We start from the raw sequence: 12,011 nt of genomic DNA, 5'->3' as shown, positions 1-12,011 counted from the left end.
TGTGCTTGGAACTGCACGAACTGACAGCTCCACCATTCAACATATCTGGTTTACGATTTAGAGTCATCTGGATCAGTGTCAAAGCTAGCGTCGATGTAACCACTTACGACAAGCTCTTTGTCACCTCCATAAACGAGAAACATATCCCTAGTCATTTTCAGGTACTTCAGGATGTTCTTGACCGCTGTCCAGCAATCCACTCCTGGATTACTTTGGTACTTCCCTGCTAAACTTATAGCAAGGCACACATCAGGTCTGGTACACAACATAGCATACATGATAGAACCTATGGTTGAGACATAGGCAATGACTTTCATTTTCTCTCTATCTTCTGCAGTGGTCGGGCATTGAGTCTGACTCAACATCACACCTTGTAACACAGACACGAATCCTTTCTTTGACTGATCCATTTTGAACTTCCTCAAAACTTTATCAAGGTATGTGCTTTGTGAAAATCCTATCAAGCGTCTTGATCTATCTCTATAGATCTGGATGCCCAATATATAAGCAGCTTCACCTAGGTCTTTCATTGAAAAACTTTTATTCAAGTATCCTTTTATGCTATCCACAAATTCTATATCATTTCCAATCAACAATATGTCATCCACATATAATATTAGAAATTTTATAGAGCCCCCATTCACTTTCTTATAAATACAGGCTTCTCCAAAAGTATGTATAAAACCATATGCTTTGATCACCTCATCAAAGCGTATATTCCAACTCCGAGATGCTTGCACCAGTCCATAAATGGATTGCTGGAGCTTGCATACTTTGTTAGAACCTTTAGGATCGACAAAACCTTCTGGTTGCATCATATACAACTCTTCTTTAAGAAGTCCATTAAGGAATGCAGTTTTGATATCCATTTGCCAGATTCCATAATCATAAAATGTGGCAATTGCTAACATGATTCGGACAGACTTAAGCATCGCTACGGGTGAGAAAGTCTCATCATAGTTAACTCCTTGAACTCGTCGAAAACCTTTTGCGACAAGTTGAGCTTTATAGACAGTAACATTACCATCAGCGTCAGTCTTCTTCTTGAAGATCCATTTATTCTCTATGGATTGCCGATTATCGGGCAAATCCACCAAAGTCCACACTTTGTTCTCATACATGGATCATACCTCAGATTTCATGGCCTCAAGCCATTTATCAGAATTTGGGCTCATCATAGCTTCTTCATATTTCATAGGTTCGTCATGGTCAAGTAACATGACTTCCAGAACAGGATTACCATTCCACTCTGGTGCGGATCATGCTTTGGTTGACCTACGAGGTTCTATAACAACTTGATCTGAAGTTTCATGATCATTATCATTAGCTTCCTCTCCAGTTGGTGTAGGCATCACGGGAACGGATTTCTCGGATGAGCTACTTTCCAAACTAAGAGAAGGTACAATTACCTCATCAAGTTCTACTTTCCTCCCACTCACTTCTTTCGAGAGAAACTCCTTCTCCAGAGAGGTTCCATTCTTGGCAACAAAGATCTTGCCTTCGGATATGTGGTAGAAGGTGTACCCAATTGTTTCCTTAGGGTATCCTATGAAGACACAGTTCTCTGATTTGGGTTCGAGCTTATCAGACTGAAGCTTTTGACATAAGCATCACATCCCCAAACTTTAAGAAACGACAGCTTAGGTTTGTTGCCAAACCACAGTTCATACGGTGTTGTCTCAACGGATTTTGACGGTGCCCTGTTTAACGTGAATGCAGCTATCTCTAATGCATATCCCCAAAACTATAGTGATAAATCGATAAGAGACATCATAGATCGCACTATATCTAATAAAGTGCGATTACGACGTTCGGACACACCATTACGCTGTGGTGTTCTAGGTGGCGTGACTTGTGAAATTATTCAACATTGTTTTAAATGAAGGTCAAACTCGTAACTCAAATATTCACCTGAACGATCATATCGTAGAAACTTTATTTTCTTGTTACGATGATTCTCCACTTCACTCTGAAATTCTTTGAACTTTTCAAATGTTTCAGACTTGTGTTTCATTAAGTAGATATACCAATATCTGCTCAAATCATTTGTGAAGGTCAGAAAATAATGATACCCGCCACGAGCCTCAACACTCATTCGACTGCATACATCGGTATGTATTATTTCCAATAAGTCATTAGCTCGTTCCCGGTTCTGGAGAACGGAGTTTTAGTCATCTTGCCCATAAGGCACGATTCACAAGTATCAAATGATTCATAATCAAGTGATTCCAAAAGTCCATCTGCATGGAGTTTCTTCATGCGCTTTACACCGATATGACCTAAACGGCAGTGCCACAAATAAGTTGCACTATCATTATCAACTTTGCATCTTTTGGCATCAATATTATGAATATGTGTATCACCACAATCGAGATTCAACAGAAATAGACCACTCTTTAAGGGTGCATGACCATAAAAGATATTACTCATATAAATAGAACAACAATTATTCTCTGATTTAAATGAATAACCGTCTCGCACTAAACAAGATCCGGATATAATGTTCATGCTCAATGCTGGAACCAAATAAAAATTATTCAGGTCTAAAACTAATCCCGAAGGTAGATGTAGATGTAGCGTGTCGACGGCGATCACATCGACCTTGGAACCATTCCCGACGTGCATCGTCACCTCGTCCTTAGACAATCTTCGTTTAATCCGTAGTCCCTGTTTCGAGTTACAAATATGAGCAACCGAACCGGTATCAAATACCCAGGCACTACTACGAGAATTAGTAAGGTACACATCAATAAAATGTATATCAAATATACCTTTGTTCACTTTGCCATCCTTCTTATCCGCCAAATACTTGGGCCAGTTCCGCTTCTAGTGACCAGTCCCTTTGCAATACAAGCACTCAGTATCAAGCTTGGGTCTAGCTTTGGATTTCTTCCCAGGAGTGACAACTTGCTTGCCATTTTTCTTAAAGTTTCCCTTCTTTCCCTTGCCCTTCTTCTTGAAACTAGTGGTCTTGTTAACAATCAACACTTGATGCTCCTTCTTGATTTTTTCCTCCGCAGCCTTTAGCATTGCAAGAGCTCGGGAATAGTCTTTTCCATCCCTTCCATATTGTACTTCATCACAGAGCCTTTGTAGCTTTGTGGCAGTGATTGAAGAACTCTATCAATGACACAATCATCTGGAAGATTAACTCCCAGCTGAGTCAAGTGATTATGGTACCCAGACATTCTAAGTATGTGCTCAATAACAGAATTGTTCTCCTCCATCTTGCAGCTATAGAACTTGTCGGGGACTTCAGATCTCTCAACTCGGGCATTTTCTTGAAAAATTAACTTCAACTCCTGGAACATCTTATATGGTCCATGATGTTCAAAACATCTTTGAAGTCCAGATTCTAAGCCGTAAAGCATGGCACACTAAACTAACGAGTAGTCATCAGATCAAGCTTGCCAGACATTCATAACGCCAGCTTCTGCTCCTGCAGCAGGCCTTTCACCTAGCGGTGCATTGATGTCTACAACGTGACCTTCTTCTTGTAGACGTTGTTGGGCCTCCAAGTGCAGAGGTTTGTAGGACAGTAGCAAATTTCCCTCAAATGGATCACCTAAGGTTTATCAATCTGTGGGAGGCATAGGATGAAGATGGTCTCTCTCAAATAACCTTGCAACCAAATAACAAAGAGTCTCTTGTGTTCCCAACACACCCAATACAATGGTAAATTGTATAGGTGCACTAGTTCGGCGAAGAGATGGTGATACAAGTGCAATATGGATGGTAGATATGAGTTTTTGTAATCTGAAAATATAAAATCAGCAAGGTACCAAGTGGTAAAAGTGAGCATAAATGGTATTGCAATGCTTTGAAACAAGGCCTAAGGTTCATACTTTCACTAGTGCAAGTTCTCTCAACAATAATAACATAACTGGATCATATAACTATCCCTCAACATGCAACAAAGAGTCGCTCCAAAGTCACTAATAGCGGAGAACAAACGAAGAGATTATTGTAGGCTATGAAACTACCTCAAATTTATCCTTTCTAATCGATCTATTCAAGAGTCCGTAGTAAAATAACACGAAGCTAGTCTTTCCGTTCGATCTATCATAGAGTTCGTACTAGAATAACACCTTAAGACACAAATCAACCAGAACCCTAATGTCACCTAGATACTCCAATGTCACCTCAAGTATCCATGGGCATGATTATACGATATGCATCACACAATCTCAGATTCATCTATTCAACCAACACAAAGTACTTCAAATAGTGCCCCAAAGTTTCTACCGAAGAGTCAAGACGAAAACGTGTGCCAACCCCTATGCTTAAGTTCACAAGGTCACTGAACCTACAAGTTGATCACCAAAACATACATCAAGTGAATCACGTGATATCCCATTGTCACCACAGATAAGCACATGCAAGACATACATCACGTGTTCTCAAATCCTTAAAGACTCAATCCGATAAGATAACTTCAAAGGGAAAACTCAATCCATTACAAGAGAGTAGAGGGGGAGAAACATCATAAGATACAACTATAATAGCAAAGCTCACGATACATCAAGATCATGCCGAATCAAGAACACAAGAGAGAGAGAGAGAGATCAAACACATAGCTACTGGTACATACCCTCAGCCCCGAGGGTGAACTACTCCCTCCTCGTCATGGAGAGCGCCGGGATGATGAAGATGGCCACCGGTGAGGGATCCCCCCTCCGGCAGGGTGCCGGAATAGGGTTCCGATTGGTTTTTGGTGGCTACAGAGGCTTGCGGTGGCGGAACTCCCAATCTATTGTGCTCCTCAATGTTTTTAGGGTATATGGATATATATAGGCGAAAGAAGTCGGTTGGGGGAGCCACGAGGGGCCCATGTGGGTTGGGGCGCCCAAGGGGTAGGGCGCGCCTCCCTGCCTCGTGTCCACCTCGAAGCTTCCCTAACGTCTACTCCAAGTCTCCTGGATTGCTTCCATTGCAAAAATTACTCTCTCGAAGGTTTCATTCTGCTTGGACTCCGTTTGATATTCCTTTTCTTCGAAACACTGAAATAGGCAAGAAAACAACAATTTGGGCTGGGCCTCCGGTTAATAGGTTAGTCCCAAAAATAATGTAAAAGTGTATAGTAAAGCCCATTAAACATCCAAAACAAGTAATATAATAGCATGGAACAATCAAAAATTATAGATACGTTGGAGACGTATCATGCATCAAAGACATAGTTCTTCTGTGCAGCAATGAGGATAATCCTCAAGTTACGGACCCAGTCCATGTAGTTGCTACCATCATCTTTCAACTTAGCTTTAAAATTCAAGGGAACAGTAGCACGGACCATTGATCTACAATATAGATATGCAAAAACTATCAGGACCAAGTTCATGATAAATTAAGTTCAATTATTCATATTACTTAAGAACTCCCACTTAGATAGACATCCCTCACGTCATCTAAATGATACGTGATCCAAATCAACTAAAAACCATGTCCGATCATCACGTGAGATGGAGTAGTCATCAATGGTGAACATCTCTATATTGATCATATCCACTATATGATTCACGTTCGACCTTTTGGTCTCCAGTGTTTCGAGGCCATGTCTGTACATGCTAGACTCGTCAAGTTTAACCCAGGTATACTACATGTGCAAAACCGGCTTGCACCCGTTGTATTTGAACGTAGAGCCTATCACACCCGATCATCACGTGGTGTCTCAGCACGAAGAACTTTTGCAATGGTGCATATTCGAGGAGAACACTTATACCTTAAAATATAGTTAAGGGATCATCTTATAATGCTACTGCCGTACTAAGAAAAATAAGACGCATAAAGATAAACATCACATGCAATCAAAATATGTGACATGATATGGCCATCATCATCTTGTGCTTTTGATCTCCATCACCAAAGCAACGCCATGATCTCCATTATCACGGCTTGACACCTTGATCTCCGTCATAGCGTCATGGTCGTCTCGCCAACTATTGCTTCTACGACTATCGCTACCGCTTAGTGATAAAGTAAATAAATTACATGGCGTTTGTATTTCATACAATAAAGCGACAACCATAAGGCTCCTGCCAGTTGCCGATAACTTTTACAGAACATGACCATCTCATACAACAACGTATATCACATCATGTCTTGACCATATTACATCACAACATGCCCTGCAAAAACAAGTTAGATGTCCTATACTTTGTTATTGCAAGTTTTATGTGGCTGCTACGGGCTTTTAGCAAGAACAGTTCTTACTTACAACACAAAATCACAATGGTGATTTATCTAGTTTGCTGTATTAACCTTCCACAAGGAAAGGCCGCAGTCAAATTCGATTCAACTAAAGTTGGAGAAACAGACACCTGCCAGCCATCTTTATGCAAAACTAGTTGCATGTCTGTAGATGGAACCGGTCTCATGAACGCGGTCATGTAAGGTTGGTCCGGGCGCTTCATCCAACGATACCGCGCCGAATCAAAATAAGACATTGGTGGTAAGTAGTATGACGATCATCGCCGACAACTCTTTGTGTTCTACTCGTGCATATCATCTACGCATAGACCTGCCTCGAATGCCACTGTTGGGAAACGTAGCATGCAATTTCAAAGAAATTCCCATGCTCATGCAAGATCTATCTAGGAGATGCATAGAAACGAGAGGGGGAGAGTGTGTCCACGTACCCTCGTAGACCAAAAGCGGAAGCGTTTTCTTAACGTGGTTGATGTAGTCGAACGTCTTCTCATTTCGCCCGATCGAGTACCGAACGTGCGGCACCTCCGAGTTCTGCACACGTTCAGCGCGATGACGTCCCTCGAGCTCTTGATCCAGCAGAGGGTCGAGGAAGTAGATGAGTTCCATCAGCACGACAGCGTGGTGACCGTGATGGTGATGTGATCCGTGCAGGGCTTCACCTAAGCACCGAGAGAATATGACCGGAGGCGTAAACTGTGGAGGGGGACGCCACACACGGCTTGGAACAATTGATGTGTGTTCTAGGGGTGCCCCCTCCCCCCTGGTATATAAAGAGGGAGGAAGAGGAGGAGGCCGTAGGCGCGCCCCAAGTAGGAGGAGTCCTACTTGGGGTCCTAGTAGGATTCGCCCCCCTTCCTTTTACCGGAGGAGGAAAGGGGGAAGGAGAGAGGGGAGGAGAAGGAAAGGGGGGCGCCGCCCCCTCTCCTTGTCCAATTCGGCCTCCTTCCTTGTGGGGTGTGCGCCACCCCTATGTGGCCTGGTGTGCCTCCCTCCTATGTCCCATATGGCCCATATCTTCCCCCGGGGGGTTCCGGTAACCCCTGTGGTACTCCGATATGTACCTGATACATTCCGAAACACTTTCGGTGTCCGAATACAACCTTTCAATATATCAATCTTTACTTCTCGACCATTTCGAGACTCCTCGTCATGTCCGTGATCTCATCCGGGACTGCGAGCAACCTTCGGTCACCAAAACACATAACTCATATAATACAAATCGTCATCGAACGTTAAGCGTGCGGACCCTACGGGTTCGAGAACTATGTAGACATGACCGAGACACCTCCCCGGCCAATAACCAATAGCGGAACCTGGATGCTCATATTGGTTCCAACATATTCTACAATGATCTTTATCGGTCGAACTGTAATGACAACATACGTTATTCCCTTTGTCATCGGTATGTTACTTGCCCAAGAATCGATCGTCGTATCTTCATACATAGTTCATCTCATTACCAACAAGTCTCTTTACTCGTTCTATAATGCGTCATCCCATAACCACTTCATTAGTCACATTGCTTGCAAGGCTTCATATGATGTGCATTACCGAGAGGGCCCAGAGATACCTCTCCGATACTCGGAGTGAAAAATCCTAATCTCGATCTATGCCAACCCAACAAACACCTTCGGAGATACCTATAGAGCATCTTTATAATCACTCATTTACGTTTTGACGTTTGATAACACATAAGGCATTCTCCGGTGTCCAGGAGTTGCATAATATCATAGTCAGAGGAATATGTATTTAACACGAGGAAAGCAGTAGCAATAAAACTGAACGATCATTATGCTATGCTAACAGATGGGTCTTGTCTATCACATCATTCCTAATGATGTGATCTCGTTCATAAAATGACAGCACATGTCCATGGCTAGGAAACTTAACCATCTTTGATCAATGAGCTAGTCTAGTAGAGGCATACCAGGGACACGGTGTTTTATCTATGTATTAACACATGTATCAAGTTTCCGGTCAATACAATTCTAGCATGAATAATAAACATTTATCATGAATAAGGAAATATAAAATAATAACTTTATTATTGCCTTTAGGGCATATTTCCTTCATGAGGAGATAGGAAGAAGAAATTACGGCAGCTGGTGTTATGAGATGGATCAATTGAATCAAAACTGGGATAATGCCTTTCACAATTCACGTAACCTATTAGTAGTTTTTTCTAGCAGAATGTAACCTAGATGATTGGACTACATGTTTCAATGCCCGTTTTGTTTGGTTGTGTAGCATATGTGCATAGGGTTGGGGCCCCCCATCAGGCTGGGCCCTAGGGCGTCGCCCTTCTTGCCCCTACCCAGGGCCGGCCCTTTCCATGGGAGGTATACTTGCGCATATGATAGCATTGTTGGCTGCGAATAATAGGTGAGAAAAATGGCAGGATGATGGGTGCACCGATTCTAATCGCTAAATGACATTGTTGAGATGGTGAATAATATTGATCAGAATCAATCATAGAGAGTTTGAAGGGGCCTAACCACAGTTTAGTCCCTCTAACATTCTTTTGAATAAACTTTTTAGTTCCATTACCATTGCTTGCCAGTGATGGTGTGAGCTCGGTTCTAATCACTATGAATTTGGTGTCTTCTCTTAGCTCCGTCTCAGTTGCCTTCCCTCCTTTGCAGCTTAGTCATTAGTGACCTTGCTGTGTAGTTGCTTCTTCTCGTGTGTAGGTGCCAAACAATTATGAAGCTTACCTTGTCCAAGCCCGTTATAGTTTGGTGGTGGTGTACTGGTATGGTCTTTTGGATTGAAATGGCGTCGGTCCCACTTTAGCCGTCAGGTGGGCATCTCCATCTTTCAATAGATCCACGACCTTCGTGCCAGGGTGAAGGGCAGGGAGCCACCTTCTGAGATGGGGGTGGCTCGCATTGACGGCCAGAGATCATGGAGCTAACAAAGGCGCTCCTCCAACTACTAGATGTTTCTTCCCCAGGTTCTTCATCGTGTCCTATTTGGTAGTTTGCTCGCTTTGGAGGACTTTTCCGACTTCTAGTTGCAATAGTGCTTTAGTTTCCAAATCTTTGCTTGTAGTTTCAGCGAAGCCTGTAGCTATTTACACAACACTGTGTATCTTCTCGCTGTTTCTTTTTTCTTTGGTTTCAATGCTGATTGTTGTAATCCTGGTCGGTTGATGGCTTTGATAATTAAAAGTCGGACCCTTTTTGAGTCTTTGTTCTAAAAATAAAGTTAGTTCCCTGATACTGGACCAATGGAGCACCATTCCTCATTCTGGAAAATGGGCCTAGTCCGTCATAAGTTTATTCTGCCAGGTCCACCAATGGGCGAGTGCACCATGCCAACTACTAGACCATTGGGACCTCCTGTTTGACGCTCTTTGAGTCAAATAGGAAGCTGCCTCACAGGGGTCGTCGTGTGGGCTGGCCCATGAACGAAAGGGAGCTACACGCTATTGTAGCCACAACGACATTGTAGCAAACCGAGCTACAATAGATGTAGTTTTATAAAATTTGAGAATATTTTTTAAACATGGATGTATTTTCACTAGCGCAGAACCGGCCTTTAGTGTCGGTTCGTGACGGCCTTTAGTGCCGGTTCGCCAACCGGCACTAAAGAGTGGGGACTAAAGGTCGCCCCCCCTTTAGTACCGGTTTGTCACGAACCGGCGCTAAAGTGCCACCACGTGGCACGAGCCAGGCCCGGGTGCGTGTAGGACATTAGTACCGGTTGGTATCACCAACCGGTACTAAATGTTTGGGTGTTGATATCAACCGATACTAAATGTTTGGGTATTTTTTTTAATTTTTCCTTTAGTTTTGTGTTTTCAATTTAATTTAGTGATTGTTTTACATTATAATGAGTTGTTAAATCATTGCGTGAAAGTACCACAGATTAGTTTCAACTGGATGCATTGGATCTAGCTACTAGCGAAGTGATAAAGTATATGCCATATCCATATATATTATACTTGATCACCTAATTAGGTGATCAAGTATAATATATATGGATATGGCATATACTTGATCACTTAGGTAGGATCCATCCAGCCGAAACTAATCTGCAGGTTTATTTCATTAAATGATAGAATAACTCATCATCATCATCATATTAATATAAAAACTGTTGCATCATATCATCAACATGAGTATATATACTCTAGCTAGCTAGCTAAAAATCATCGTAGTCGTCATTATCACTATTTAATCATCATAGTCATTACCGCTATCTAATCACCACCAATACTAGCTTAAAGAAGAAACATTCACTTGTACCAGAAGGAAAAAATATCATCGAGTTCAACATGATTGTCATGATATTATAAGCGTTCATATATAACAACACAAAAGTAAATCACTCTTTGAGATTAAGTTCAGAATGAAGAACACGGACATAAAAGGACAAGTACTAAGAGCATGAACTAGCTAAGTCACTCCTGCTGCTCTCTCTTAGGTAAAATAGCATAGAACATGTATAGCTCTCCTGATTCATCATACTAGAGCATGCAGACGAACCTGTCTCCTAATCGTGGGCTGTGCTTCTCATTGCTGCCCCTAGTACTTCTCTGCGATCGTTAACAATTTTCTTCCAATCTTTCACTATTAAGCATTCATCGCTTCTAGAAATCCTGAATGCACTCATGTGCAATGCAGGATATCTTGGTCGTAAGCTAATAATTGACATACGACCTTTAGTCTCGATCCCCTGAGGCACAACTGTCATCGGGAGTCCCTGTTGAAGAACATCGTATAGTACTTAACTAATATACTTAGCAATGAAAGTTTAGCAAAAAATTATGCATGCAAAAGATGCATAGAGGACAAATAGTAAAAATCTTACCATCATTCCTAAATAGATGTGACCGTAGTTCAATAGGATCACTATTGGTCGTACGTTTTGAGTACTAACATTTCTGAGTGCAGGAAGAAAATTTGTCTTGACAGTATGAAGATCCTCAAGCCATGAAACATAATGACTTATCTCCTCACAGTTTAGTTCAGCTCCGGGACAGTACTAGGTCCTGTCTACCAAGCGCCGGACATGTTTGCTTGAATGGAAATAAGATGTCAATAGAAATTAGTTGTCAATTATTTTTGAATAAGCAATATCAAAGACAAAAATATAGTTGAGAAGAACTCACATAATGGTAGAACTAGAGGCGTATGCACATCGACCCATATGTCTCTATTATCTTCAATATCATCTTCCGGACGAATATCAAAGGTGATAACCATATCAGGCTCAAATGCATAAGCCTTGCATAGTGTTTGCCAAGTTTTGCATTCAAAATAGGTGTACATATTTGCATTGTATACTTTGACGTTGAAAGTATAACCATGCTTAGTTTTCAGGTAAACTCTCTTTACCTCCATAGTTTTCATAGCATTGAAACCTATCTTATCCAAAACAAAAATTCTTGCATGGCAGGGGATGCGCTACTAGAATAGTGAAAATTAAAAATTATAAGTCAGGCAAATGAAGCATATATAAGTCATGCTTAATTACGAAAACAGACTTGTCGTTATGACTTACTGTATCGAATTCGAAGGTCTCATCCAGTTTGATGCTGAATTGCCTATCATCAACAAGGAAATTTTTGTCGCACAGGCCGCGCTGGTCTTCACAGTATCCGCACATAATGAAATCTTATCCTTCGTCAGACGACATTTCCTATGTTCATATAGGCGAAACATTAAACACTTACTAATTCAATTAATTTAACTAATTCAACTACTTCTATGATTTCAACTAGTTCAACTAAGCATTTACTAAAAATAAGTTAGTTATATTAATTCAACTAGTTCAAATAATCTCATATACCTAAATTTCTT

The sequence above is a fragment of the Triticum aestivum genome, chromosome 2B, assembly GCF_018294505.1.
Source record: "Triticum aestivum cultivar Chinese Spring chromosome 2B, IWGSC CS RefSeq v2.1, whole genome shotgun sequence".
In the NCBI taxonomy this organism is placed as follows: domain Eukaryota; kingdom Viridiplantae; phylum Streptophyta; class Magnoliopsida; order Poales; family Poaceae; genus Triticum; species Triticum aestivum.
This window is presented reverse-complemented; position numbering follows the sequence as displayed.